Source organism: Nanorana parkeri, unplaced genomic scaffold (genome assembly GCF_000935625.1).
Source record: "Nanorana parkeri isolate BGI_ZX_2015 unplaced genomic scaffold, ASM93562v1 scaffold653, whole genome shotgun sequence".
In the NCBI taxonomy this organism is placed as follows: Eukaryota; Metazoa; Chordata; class Amphibia; order Anura; family Dicroglossidae; genus Nanorana; species Nanorana parkeri.
Window position 1 is genome coordinate 850,289 of NW_017306921.1, and position 14,111 is coordinate 864,399.

General features: G+C 42.5%; 1 protein-coding gene across 1 annotated transcript in view; it reads right to left on the bottom strand.

The window, feature by feature from the left end:
* Nucleotides 1–14,111, bottom strand: part of NDUFS4 (NADH:ubiquinone oxidoreductase subunit S4) — a 123,455-nt gene that overhangs the window by 108,571 nt on the left and 773 nt on the right. The gene's annotated exons all lie outside the window — the stretch shown is intronic.

Below are 14,111 nucleotides of genomic sequence, written 5' to 3' on the forward strand. Positions count from 1 at the left end.
TGGGGCGTCCTCCTGACAGGCCTGCACCCAATTTGATACCAAGATGGAGACTTGCTCCAAGATGGAGACTCTCATAGTTTAGAGTTAGGACCGCACTATAAGAGGTGCCTTGGCGCGGCAGTGCGGCTTACACATCCTTTGCAGAAGACGTGTATCCAAACCTCTGTCATTGTCCTTAGTGGTGAGACAAGTTGTTTTACATGCTGGTTTGTGAGTGTGCCATGATGCCTTTCTACTGTTCTACTGTTCAAAGCCCATTTCGTGTGCACCTTACTGTATAACTGGTAACAAATTGTTGAGTGCGTTTGTCGTTTGTTTTGCATTATTTTTTATTATTCTCACTGTAATTTATTTAATATTACTGACACCAATGCCTAAGAAAGGAGGCGGTTCTTTTAGGACTCCCACTGACCTGCAACACAAGCACCATTTTATTTTTACTCCCACTGACCTCCAACATAATGGCATTCTTACTCCTACTGACCTCCCATACTGGGGCTTCTTTTTTTTTTTCTGACCACAGTCCAGCCACCAAACTGTTTGACAAATGGCGAACTTGCCCTTTGCTTAAAGTTTGAGGGTCCCTGTTGTAGAGTATAAAAAACATGGTGCACAATGCTTTAATATACAAAAAATATCATATTTGAAGTGTAACTTCTAACAAGAATGAAGGCTTATTAAAGTGTATTTATAGCCATTTTTTCGTTTTTGATTGGCAATGATTAAAGATGTCAGATTTTCTTGTTCATTTTTGTTCTCTGCCTTGTCCGTCAGATGTGTCTTCACTTCAAGTTCTATCCCGGCCAGATCACTATATACAAGGAATGTGCATGTTCTCCCTGTGCTTGCATGGGTTTCCTCCCACACTCCAAAGACATGCTGGAAGGTAATTGGCTCCTGTCTAAATTAGCCCTTGAATGTATGCATATGAGATAAGGAGCTTACAATCTAAGGTCCCTGAGGGCAGGGACTGATGTAAATGTGCAGTATGTAACGCGCTACGTCAATTGTCACGCTGTATAAAATACCAATAATAAAAATAATATTATTATTAATAATAATAATGTACCAGGGACAAAGCAGGAAGAGTGGGAATCTCTCCAAAGTGAGAGGTAATCTTCTTCATAGAGAATTGTTAGCAGAACAGTTGTGCCCATTGGAAGATTTCCACTCACCTCCTTCTCTGGTGACAATTGTAATCATTTGCCATTACAGAACAGTGTTAGAACCAGATCCTATGGCTCCCAAGGCAAGGATGCCAAAGTGCACACCCCTTGTCCACCCCCTGAGGGCTGGAGCATGCACAACCCAACACACAGTACAGAAATGACAGCCGCTGTCCACGGTCCTAGGGAAAACCAGGCTGGAGGTGTCACAACGTGGTTAAACCAGTGTGAATTAGTCATAGTAAGTATGTTAAAAAAGCAAAATTTATTCTTCCATTTGGGAAATAAAGCAGCTGAAATTTGTTCTGTTTATGTGCCCTTACACAAAGGCACTACAAAATTGTGCCCGGAACAAAACTTTTTTTCAGCACTACAAAACAAAAGAACACAAATTGAAAATGTTTACGTAAGGACAAAAAAAAAACAATTGCGAGAAGGTGAATGAGTTAATAAAAGTGAATTAGAGTTAATAAGGGGCTAAAATTACTTTTTTAATGTTGCTGTTTTTTCTAACATTTATTCTACAAAACACAAAAAGGAAAAAAAAAAGCAGAAACAAAATATCTTTTTTAAAACAAATGTAGAAAAAAAAACCCAGCGGAAAATAGGAAGATATTAATAAGGGCTTGTTCACCAGCTTTGTTTGGGTGCTTTTTTAAACACATTCCAGAAACCAGTAGAAAACTTGCACAGTAAAATCAACATTTTTTAGTCACCCTTGGCCACACTATTGCGTTCAGTTCCAGTACTTTTTTTTTTTCATTAAAGTGCAATTAAAGTACAACAGCATACATTTTAATGCACCAGAATGAGTGTAAACTATTGAAAACTAAACAGAATGTGCATAAATGTGAGTTAAGAATAAAAATAAAAGCTAAATTAGGCTCCTCTGGATTTCTGGAGTGAAGGGAACACATGTAATTGCGCATGCAGAAGCACAAACTGAACCAGGGGGGTTGCTGTGTGAACAAGCCCTGGGGACTAATTCAGAGCGACTGTCTCAACCAGTGTCCTGTGGCACCCTGAGGTGCCTTCTGACTTCCTCAGGGGTGCCTTGAAATTTACACAAAGCCTAATTGCTTACCGTGGTGCAGGAAGGCCTCTCATGTGCCCCTTCATAAGATCTGGTGCAACCAATTACCTTCAGAAGTCACATGATTTGTTAAATAAAGAGCACATGTGTGCAATCTAAGTGTCACATGACCTCAGTATATATACACCTGTTCTGAAAGGCCCCAGAGTCTGTAACACCACTGAGCAAGGGGCACCATGAAGACCAAGGAGCTCTCCTAATAGGTCAGGGAAAAAGTTGTGGAGAAGTACAGATCAGGGTTGGGTTATAAAAAAAAAATACCTGAACATTTAACGGAGCACCATTAAACCATTATGAAAAAAATTTAAGAATATGGCCCCACAACAAACCTGCCAAGAGAGGGCCGCCCACCAAAACTCACGGACCAGGCAAGGAGGGCAATAAAGAGATCAAAGATAACCCTGAGGGAGCTGCAAAGCTCCACAGTGAAGATTGGAGTATCTGTCCATAGGACCACTTGAAGCCATACACTACACATAGCTGGCTTCATGGAAGAGTGGCCAGAAAAAAAAAGCCAGTGCTCACAGAAACAAATAAGCCAACACATTTGCTGTTCAAAAGGCATGTGGGAAACTCCCCATGTATATGGAAGAAGGTACTTTTTGGTGATCTTTTTGGCTTTAATGAGAAGGCCATGTCTGGTGCAAAAGCCAAGACCTTTCATCGTCCCGAAAACAACATCCCCACAGTGAAGCATGGTGGTAGCAGCATCATGCTGTGGGGATGTTTTTCATTGCCAGGGACTGAAAAAATAGTCAGAATTGAAGGAATGATGGATGGCAATAAATACAAGGAAAGTCTGCCAGAGATTTAAGACTAGGGCATAATAGGTTCACCTTTCAGCAGGACAACTCTAACCCTAAGCATAATGCAAAAGCAATACTCGAGTGGTTTAAAGGGGAAACATTGAAATGTCTTGGAATGGCCTAATCAAAGCCCAGGCTTCCATCCAAATAAGAATATGTTGTATGACTGAAAGACTGCTACACACCAGAGTAACCCATCCAACTTTAAAAACCTGGAACAGTTTTGCCTTGAGGAATGGGCAAAAATCCCAGGAGATAGATGTGCCAATCTTATAGAGATGTATCCCAAGACACTGGAGCTGTAAATGCTGCAAAAGGTGCTTCTACACAGTATTGACTTTGGTGGGTGGGGGGGTTGAATAATTCTGCACGCTCATGCTATTTGTTTGTCTTATTTCTTGTTTGTAACACAATAAAAAATATTTTGCATCTTCAAAGTGGTAGGCATGTTGTGTAAAACAAAAATCAATTTTAATTTTAGATGGTAATGCAACAAAATAGGAAAAATGCCAAGAGAGGGTGAATATTTTGCAAGCCGTTGTATACAGTACGATTACAAACTACACAAAAAACAAAGTTTTAAAAATATTTACACATATTGATGGGACTACACATTCCCTTTAAGGATTCCAAGTAATTTAGGTGGAATCCCAGCAGCCGGGAAGGGCCCCATAAACATTTCATAATAGAGGAGAACAAGCACTTCTAGAACACATCTTTTTATCATCTAAAAAAGGATAAAAGCTATGCAAAGTACACATCCCTGTGCGCGTGTTAATACAAGTAGCAGTGAACAGAGGAGCATGGTACGCACATGCTAATCCATTCCTGCGAACCATCAGAATATGACACAACTCATACGTAAGCAAGCGTTTAAAAGCAGAGGCTGGCAACATGTGACTGCGGATTTATAAGCTGCAGTTCTCCTGGAAGACGGAGCCTTGTGCTAAACAAAAGCAGAATAGCCACAGGTGGCCTCAACCATTCCAAGAGCGTAAAGTTACTACATCCATCATTTTTAAAGCCTATATCACGGCCTCCCTTGCACGCTGAAGGCACTTTCAGATGGTTTCAGTCACAACTGTGGTTAAGTACTGAGAGCAATAGTGCTGCAATAGGATTATGGTCTACAAGAACAAACATCTGCCGGAGAGATTTAGACATCCTTTAGCAAAGCCCGTTGTGGTTATTAATACCACTGTCTTCTGTTCAAAAGAAATTAAAAAAGCGCCTTGCAATAAGACTGAAAATTATGGCAACGAACAGCAATATTATATGCATGCCAAGATATTTCAACTTCGGGATGAGACGATTATTTTGTCCAGTGTGCACAGGAACAATTAGCTAATCAGTGTGGAGAAAATGCCAGGTGTGTGGAAAATCTTCCCCTGGTGCAGGACCTTCTGGAAAAAACGACTGACTTAGGACTTTTAAAACAATAGTGTTGTGTTGGATGGGAAATGGCTGAAAGCAAAACATGGCATCGATTTCTCCGAGAGCAGCCCTTCCAGAATTCTTCACAATATCCGTTTGCTTCATTTGTTTCCAAAAACCAGCACAAAGCTGTTTCCCCCCCCAAATTATTAAGTCTAAGTAAAAATATTACAATATTTGTCTTTCCATCCACAAAATATTAACATGTATTCATAACTAAAGGAAGATGCTGTAAAAATGAAGCACCTTAAACAAAGAACGAATGAGCAAATTCTGCTATATATTGACCTGTTTTGTCTCTCCTGGATACACAGATATTATGCTGCAAGGAATTTGCCAGATCAGATGAATTCCTCTATCACCTAGGGAAGGCTTCTGATGATTCAGAATGTCAGTGCTTTTTGCACATTTTAATGCTGGAGGAACTGAATAGAGCTGAAACAACTAATCGATAATGAGAATCATTCTCAACTATTCTTATTAATGATTAGTTGAATCCGCTGATGACTAGTTGATTTGATTAGTTGAATCCGCTGCCGGCATGCTCCCGTTCTCCTCCCGGCTGGTGTCGGCTGCAGCGGTCTGTGTTCCTTTTAATCCACGCTGCAGAGGCAGCGGGGGACACCGACTGTTTTCCCAACCTCCTAAAGGCTGCAGTATAACCATGTGTCTCTCGATGGACGTGAAAAAGAGCAGAGAGATAACCTCATCAGTCTCCTGTACCGTCCTGTCTAAATAGGCGGGGTGGAGAAAGAGGACACCACTGTATTCCTTAACTGTGTAAGGAGTCATCAACCTGGCTGTGCTGTGTGGCAGGTCACTCAGAACCGAATGGTGAAAAATACAAATACTTTGGCAGGTAAAAGAGTCCTCATATGTGTATTTCATCTTTGCATTTAGTAGTTTGACTGTAATTCAGCTTTAACATGCTGCAATGATTTTAAAACTCTGGTTAGGGGTTCAGTGACCTCAAATTGTATATAGTCTTAACAGAACATATGTAGCCTGCTAATTCATTTTAACAAAAATTGATTTACTTGCTATTTTTTTTTTTGAAAATAACATATAGAAAGTGACTAATGTAAGTGAATATACAGATTACCATTAACACCGTGTACCTGCCTTTCATCTTTTATAAAAAACAATCCTCAGGAATGTGTGGGCCAAATAACAACAACAAAACAGTTTTCAGTGTCAATCATTAAAACAAACGTATTACTGTGTGACGAAGTGTGACCTCTGTACACATGCCGCAACAGGAATGACAGAAACCTAATTATACTGATATTACACTGTGTTCTTCAATATGACTTTCTTTTGTGGGAAGATGAAAATCTGAAAGCAGCAAAAAGCTGATGTTGCAAGTACAATGCAAAGCTCTCCCAGCTGTCCAGGGCTCATACGTCCTGAACCCTGAGAGTTAATTGAATAAAGAAACAAACAGAAGTTCCATATAAAAATCTTGGGGAAATGGTCATCACACATATTACATATTATTCCACATAACTCGGATACTGGCATAGTTCATAATCATTCAGATAGTAATAGAATACAATTGTGGAGAATCACATGAACATTGAAATCATCAGGTTAAAAAAAAACCTTGGAGCATTAGGAATCACATAGGCCCCCAAAGGGTCTTCATAATCATAATCTGCAAATATTAGTTCACATGTAGTCAAAAAAGACCCTATTCATATAATAGGAATCAGCAGATTGAAAGCAAACAGAAAGCAGGTAGCAGCAGTAACCCAAAGTATATAGCTGGAAATGCCAGTCAAGTATATGGCGTGCACCATCCCTAATATGAATGAAATGCTGATAATAATGTAGCTGTAGGATTTGTACATGATTACTGCCATATACAAGTTCGTATTACACGTATTAGCACGAGGACTTTGATATAGTGGGCATAGCAGAAACTTGGCTAGATAGCGCACACGATTGGGCTACTAATATAGAAGGGTACAACCTGTTCAGGAGGGACAGAAGATCAGGAAGCCAGGTGGCGAGTCATTACACGCCACCTGGCTTCCTGAATGGGACTTCCGTTACTCGGTAATTGGTATCGGTGAGTACCAAAAAAAAATAGGGTATCGGTGCATCCCTACTAGATTTGATCATCTGCAATAATAAGGAGTTATTTGAGGATATTGTAATCAGGGAGACATTGGGTAATAGTGATTACAAGGTGATTGCTTTTAATATTGTGTACAGGAAAGGGAAGTGGGCTGGTCGGACGGGAAGCCTAAACTTCAGAAAGGCTAACTTTGATAAACTATGCAATATAGTGGGTGAAATCAAATGGGAAAACTTATTTCATAAACTAAGCTTCGATCAGAAGTGGGACTGGTTCAAGAACAAATAAAAAATGCAATTACAAAGTGTATACCGTTGGGTAACAAAAGTAAAAGATCAAAAACTAAGCCTATATGGCTAAACAGTAAAACAACACATTAAAAAAAAGAAAGTGGCATTTACTTAGTATAAAACGGAGGGGACACTATTGGCGTTTAAAAACTATAAAGGATGTAATAAAGGATGTAAACTAGTAATCCAGGCAGCTAAAATTTTATGTGAGAAGTATATCGCCACAGTTAGTAAAAGAAACCCCCCCAAAAAAACTCAATACATTAACAGTAAAAAGGAGAGAAAGGAACAGATAGGCCCAATAAAGGACAAAAGTGGGAGGTTAGTCACAAACGACAGGGAGAGGGCAGAGGCACTAAATGCTTTTTTCTCGTCGATAGTCACCAAGGAAAAAGACGGGTTTAATGTAGAACTGCTCAACGATTCGATTTAGTCGATTAAACCAGAGAAGCTGATGAAGCAGAGATCTGCTTCATCAGCTTCTGTAGCTTGAGAGTGACACTGAATGCAGGAAGTGATGTAATATACATCACTTCCTGCATTCGGGGACTGAGAGGAGATCAAAGGGAGTTAGTATGCTGAACTCCCTTTTATCTCCTGTCACAGAGCCGTGCAGGTCCCGGCCGCATCGGGCACAGCGGATCTCGGGATGCCGGCAACGGCAGTGACAGCTGCTAATGCAAGCGATATACGTACACGTCTCTTTAGAGACGCCCGATCGCTTGAATGTAAAGCTCCCGGCCTGGAAGCTGCTCGTCGGGCTCCACCGTCCTCTCGTCACAGACAAGCTGATATTTCAAGCCCTGTTATATATACATATACACACATACACATATATATATATTTTATGAACACCTGACGTTTGTAGGCAAATTAGCTATAATTTCACGCTGAAGTTGCTAGAGGGCCAGACCATTATAAATAGGGAAGCGGGTTGTTTACCACAACTGTAGAAGTGATTTTTTTCTGAAGATACGGGTAAACAACGCCATTTAACAGCCTTTGAACGCGGGATGATTGTTGGCGCTCGGAGCCATGGAGCGAGTATCAGCAAAACAGCAGAATTCGTTAAATGTTCAAGAGCAGCTGGTGTTAAAGTGTTTAAAGACTGGACTGTTGGCCAAAAATCTGGGTCTGACCGTGCGAATTGTGGCCGTCAGCGACTAGTCAATGTTAGGACAGAACGGAGAGTGGCAAGACTGGCACAAGACAACAGAAGGGCAATAGTGCAGCGTCAGATTCCTCGCATCACCTTTCAACATCTCGTGGAGTCACGAGGCGGCCCAACGAAGTCATCTTGTGGAGTCTAATCGTGGCCCAACGAAGTACTGATAGTATAACATATAACAATGAGTGCTGAGCGCGAACTAACAAAAATACGGATTGTAATCATCTAGTTTGTGTATGAGTTTGCTCTCATACACAAAATTAAAGTGAACGAAGTGGGAGGTAGCATGAATGACAGTTTTATTACGCAGCCATATCGGCAAACCTCCATAACCCTTCTCTGAGTTCATCCATTCTTACACAATGAACTATGCCGTGTGGACCAACAATCTGGGGGGGAATAAAAAATTGATATTTTTTGGCCTTTTTGTTTTTCGAACATTCCATGTTTTAGAAAGGTCACAACACAACACTGTAAAACCAAAAATTTTTCTCCTCCACATAATTAAAAAAATATAGTTTTAAGATGAGGCATAATGCAGCTATTAGCTAATCACAGTCCACTTGGAAGTCATCAGCAATTTGGCAAAATCAACATCTTTTACTGATTTGACGAGTTACTCTGTCACACTGGAACAATCTTGGACGAAACAGATTCATGTCAAGTGCAGTTTCCAGGTACACACCCTCCTTGTCACTGCTGAAGATTACTTGTCAGTTTATTCCTAATCATAAGTTTGGTGTTTTTTTGGTTTTGACACAAGCACCCATGATGCATGGGGAGGACCTATAACCCTTGAGTATAAAGCAATGACGGATGACTTGTAGCTTCCACAGGGAGGCTATCCCTACCCCTGGCAACCAAAGAGTAGTGGGGTATTGAAGGAAGGGTAAACATGTGTTGCCAGTAGGGATGCAACGATACCGGTATTTCGGTATCGAGTACCGGTATTTTTTTTCCGTTACTCGCCGATACCGAATACCGAGTAGCGGAAGTCCCATTCAGGAAGCCAGGCAGCGGGTAATGACTCGCTACCTGGCTTCCTGATTAGCCGGGAAGCCGGGCAGTGCGTAGACTTGCCACCGGGCTTCCCGATTAGCAGGGAAGCCGTCCCCATGCTTCTCGTCACAAGGTGAGGAGAAAGCATGAAGCCGGCTTTCTGGCCAATCAGAAAGTCGGGGGCTGTGTAATGACGCGGCGCCCGGCTTCCTGATTGGCCGGGAAGACGGCGCCATGCTCCCTCGTCATGAGGGGACGAGGGAGCATGAAGCCGGCCTCCCAACCAATCATTACACGGCACCTGGCTTCCTGATTGGCCAGCTTCCTACCAATCAGGAAGCCGGCTCCATACTCTCTCGTCACAAGTGACGAGAGAGCATGGAGCCGTTTCCCGGCTAATCAGGAAGCCGGGCAGCGTGCTATGACGCGCTGCCCGGCTTCCTGATACTGGAAGTATCGGGCTAGGCATTGGAGCATTTGGACGAGTACGAGTAGTCGCCCAAATACTCGGAACTGGCACCGATAATAGTATCGGTGCATCCCGAGTTGCCAGGGGAGGGGGGAATAGACCTGTCGCTTTGTGCTACACAGGCAAAACACAGATTTCCTTTATTTTAATAAATTAATTCCACCTGTGGTCAACATAAGGACTAGTGTATGTGGCCTTCCGAGATCTGTTAGTGCTTTACCCTATTTTCTTCATAAAGTCAAAGTCATTGTGAATCATTCCACCCCTTTTCTGCATGTATGCTAAACTAAAAAATTGCTAAATGTTGTGGAGGAATTTGAAATGTATGTAGTATAGACAAATCATGAATACTCATTTCAAAAGATCTGTCCAAACATCGATCGCTGCTGTGAACAAACACAGGGGGGTCACTTGCTCGGCACAGAGGCCATTCAGTGAAAATCTACAAAATCTATTTAACGGCTAATCAGGAAGCCGGGCAGCGTGCTATGACGCGCTGCCCGGCTTCCTGATACTGGAAGTATCGGGCTAGGCATTGGAGCATTTGGACGAGTACGAGTAGTCGCCCAAATACTCGGAACTGGCACCGATAATAGTATCGGTGCATCCCGAGTTGCCAGGGGAGGGGGGAATAGACCTGTCGCTTTGTGCTACACAGGCAAAACACAGATTTCCTTTATTTTAATAAATTAATTCCACCTGTGGTCAACATAAGGACTAGTGTATGTGGCCTTCCGAGATCTGTTAGTGCTTTACCCTATTTTCTTCATAAAGTCAAAGTCATTGTGAATCATTCCACCCCTTTTCTGCATGTATGCTAAACTAAAAAATTGCTAAATGTTGTGGAGGAATTTGAAATGTATGTAGTATAGACAAATCATGAATACTCATTTCAAAAGATCTGTCCAAACATCGATCGCTGCTGTGAACAAACACAGGGGGGTCACTTGCTCGGCACAGAGGCCATTCAGTGAAAATCTACAAAATCTATTTATTTATTTTCATCAATGAATGCTCACTGATCGTCCCCACTCTCCATCCTTGAGATTGGAATAAAGACAATGAGCAGGTCTGATCGGTACCAATGTACACAAACCCAGCAGCAGCAGCAGGGCATGGAAGCATGTTGTGTAGGATGTGATTGGCCCCTGAAAAGTTCTAGATAATTGTATTCTTTGCATACCTTGTTTCTCTTTTCTTCTCCAGTCTTCTGACAGTGGCCATGTTAACTAAGGGCAGATTACTCGACCTCCATGTACTTCCTGGAACTCTGGCACATGTGACTAGGACATGTGACCATGCACATAATCTCAGGGTAGCAAAATGCCTTTCTCCGAGATCTCATGACATTACAGGTGAGATTTCCCAGCAATGTTCTGCTGATGTAACCTTCCCAGGATGCAACGCTTGGGCACTTACATCCTTTGTGCCAGAACTGGACCAGGAAGTAGATGAACTCTATGTAAGTAAATGAAAAACAAGTTTGTTTGACTAATGAATGTAAGATGATTTTATGTCGGCATACAGTGCTGCATGCTGATGGGATTTTTCCCATCAGCATGCAGCAGGTCCACTTTAAAGGTGCAACTGGCTTGTAGGCATTTCCCCCTTCCCACAATAGATAGGCTTTTGACTAACAAGATTGTGCTGGCCAGTTCATTAACTACCTCCCGGCCAGCCGCTGTGTATACACGGCCTGCCGGGAGCTTCTTGGATGTAACTGGGCGTGTATACACGTCCTGTTACATCCGCCCGCTCAGGCGCGCGCGAGCGGGAAATCCCCGCTATTTGAAAAGATGCAGCGATGCCCGTTAATATACAAGCGATCCGCCGGCTATAGAGCCGGCGGATCGCTTGTATGAAGCCACAAACACCTGGTCTTCAAGCAGTTAAAGACGGGACTGCTGCTTTGAGTTCATTTACCAAGAACATTTTGCACAGCTTAAAAGTATGCTTTAGGTAATGAATTTCCCACTAACTAAGCACTCTGTCAATGCTTCTGGATCATTACTCCTTGCATTTTGTAAACCTCTGACCTTACCAGCACAGAAGTAATGCCATACCATTACCCTGCACAGAGAGGCACAGTGTGAATACACCGTGTAAAAGATATAAATTCAGAAGGTTAAAAAAATTATTAAAAATATATGTGTAAAATAACCAAAAATGCATTAAAAAGTTTGTCTATTAGTCTGCTTATACCAAACTCGAGCAGGTTTTTCAAAAAACAAATGAAGGGCTTAAGCTCCATTCTCACAGGGGCTTATGCCACCTTCCAGGATTCTGCTGCGATATCCCTGGTGTCTCCATTCAGATGCGGCCGCTGCGTTTGTTGAAGTTCATGACAAGGTGACATCGGCCGCATCTGTCAAGGGCATTCATTGAAATCGTACATGGTATGACTGCATACGGTTCGAGCTAGAGGTTTGTCCCGGACACAGGATAGATGTGTCCAGGGACCATCATCTATCTTAAACCACATGTAATCGTACCAAGCATGATTACATGCGGTCTGCCACTGAGATGCGGCTGCTGTCACCCTTTAATTAACTTGAATTGGCACAGTGGTCGCATATGAACGGACACACCTTGGATTACAGCCATAAGAATCCCCAAATGCAGCATAAGACCCAGTGTGAATGGGGCCTTATATGTCCTTGCAAAATAAAAAAAAATTGTAGGTAGTCACATTAGTCATAAATTTATTGTCAAGTAACTTGCCATAGCGGCTCCAGTCATCAGAACAGGAAGAAAGGAGGGAAACTGAAAGCACAACATCTTTAGATGTCCTATTCCAAGATGGCCATACCCTGTTCTATTTTTTTCATTGTGCCCATTCACACCACATCCAGATCATCTCCAGACCAGACTGTTTCCAAACCCAAAATGCATCCTAATATCTCCTTATGCTATTTCTGGCTTCTGTTCACACCAGCACAGTCCATCTTAGACCAGACCAGACCAGAAAAATACTGCATGTCTCATTTTGTCTGGTCTGGAGTGCACTGGAACTGCGGGCAGGTTCACACCATTTTCCGGACCAGATCTGTGCCGGGAAATAGTGTGAACCTTAATGCACAGGCTAAACAAAAAATATATAGAATAGATTCCCTCATCAACTATTATGAGCGTTGAGCGAGGAATTGCCTGCCGTTTCCTTTGTATTCCGACAGCAGCCAAAATTAATCGTTGCAGTGCAGGAGTAGCCCCACTGCAAAGTTATTTTAAAAGTTCCTGGAGTTATTTAAAAAAAATGTTTGTTTGTTTTTTTGTATATTGCTTATTTTTTGTATACTTTAATGCAATTACAAAGGAAGATAAAAAGCCCTCTATGTGACAGGTCCTAATTATGACTGGTCGTCTTTATGGAGACATCAGGGGTGTATTAGACTCCTCATGACACCTATGGACCCCAGTGAAGTTGATGTAGCACAGATTGTGCTTCTCACTCTCTTTCTCAGCAGCCGGAGAAACAGACATTTTAGCGATTGGGTTTATGTAAACTTTAGAGCCTAAAATATGTCATCGTTTGAGAGGATCCGGTGCTCATGGTAGACCATGGCCATGTCCATAGTAGACTTTCTGCATCATTTTTTTTTTGTGGCACCACAAGCTATTTCCAGAGAATCATTGAGGAGAGAGCGGTGTCAGACCGATCTCTTACCAATGTAAGGGGTCACTACAGTTTTCAAAGTATTAAAGAAAAACTCCGGGCAGATACAATCATAATCCGTTCAGTGTGACCACCCCCCTCACTGCAGGGTAAGTGCTCATTTTGTCTAGGTAACTAAAATAACAATGTTATACTCACCTGAACCAAAAACTCGGCTGGCTCCTGGACCGCTCCCATCAGCCTTGCTCCCCCTCCGCTCCAGCGGTCTAAGGTCCTGTGAGTCATCACGTCCTGTACAGTGTATTGGACGCGTGGACGCCAAGGGACATACCATCACTGGAGAGGAGGAGAGAGGCTGCAGGGAAAGGTCTAGGAGTCAGCTGAGAGTATATCCCAGTTATTTTATCTCCCTTGGCACAATAGGCACTTATCCCTTGCAGGGGGGGGGGGGGAGATTGCAAGGATTAAGATTTTATTTGCCTTGTGGAACTACAACTCCCATGACACATTTCAAGACTCTGACAGCCACAGGTATGACTTCCAGAGGTATGATGGGATTTGTAATTGCACCATAACGAGAGAGCAGTGGTTGCCCACCCTGATATAGAAGGTCACCTAAGTGACAGCTCTGAGTCAGCTGACATCCCATCCAAGATGGCAGCTCCCAGTGACAGCTCTGGGACTTACGGGCATCTACACAATGGAGGCTTCTATAAGTAAACAACATGCATACAATACGATAGCTGCACATGTATTGTTGTGGGAAGAGTGTTGTGGAAGTAAACTGTCTGTGACAGGGTCTCTCTAAGTCCATCAGAGTTGCTCACCCCCAAACAAGCAAACTCCAAGTTGTGATTTAACATGCTGCATACTTGCTCTGAGTTGACACCTCAGTAAAGACGCAGGATGGACATAACAGCCAAGCAGTCAGCATTTGCAGCTCTCCCACTGTGCTGGCTCCTCATGCCTCGAACCTGCCCAAGCTCCTCGTGC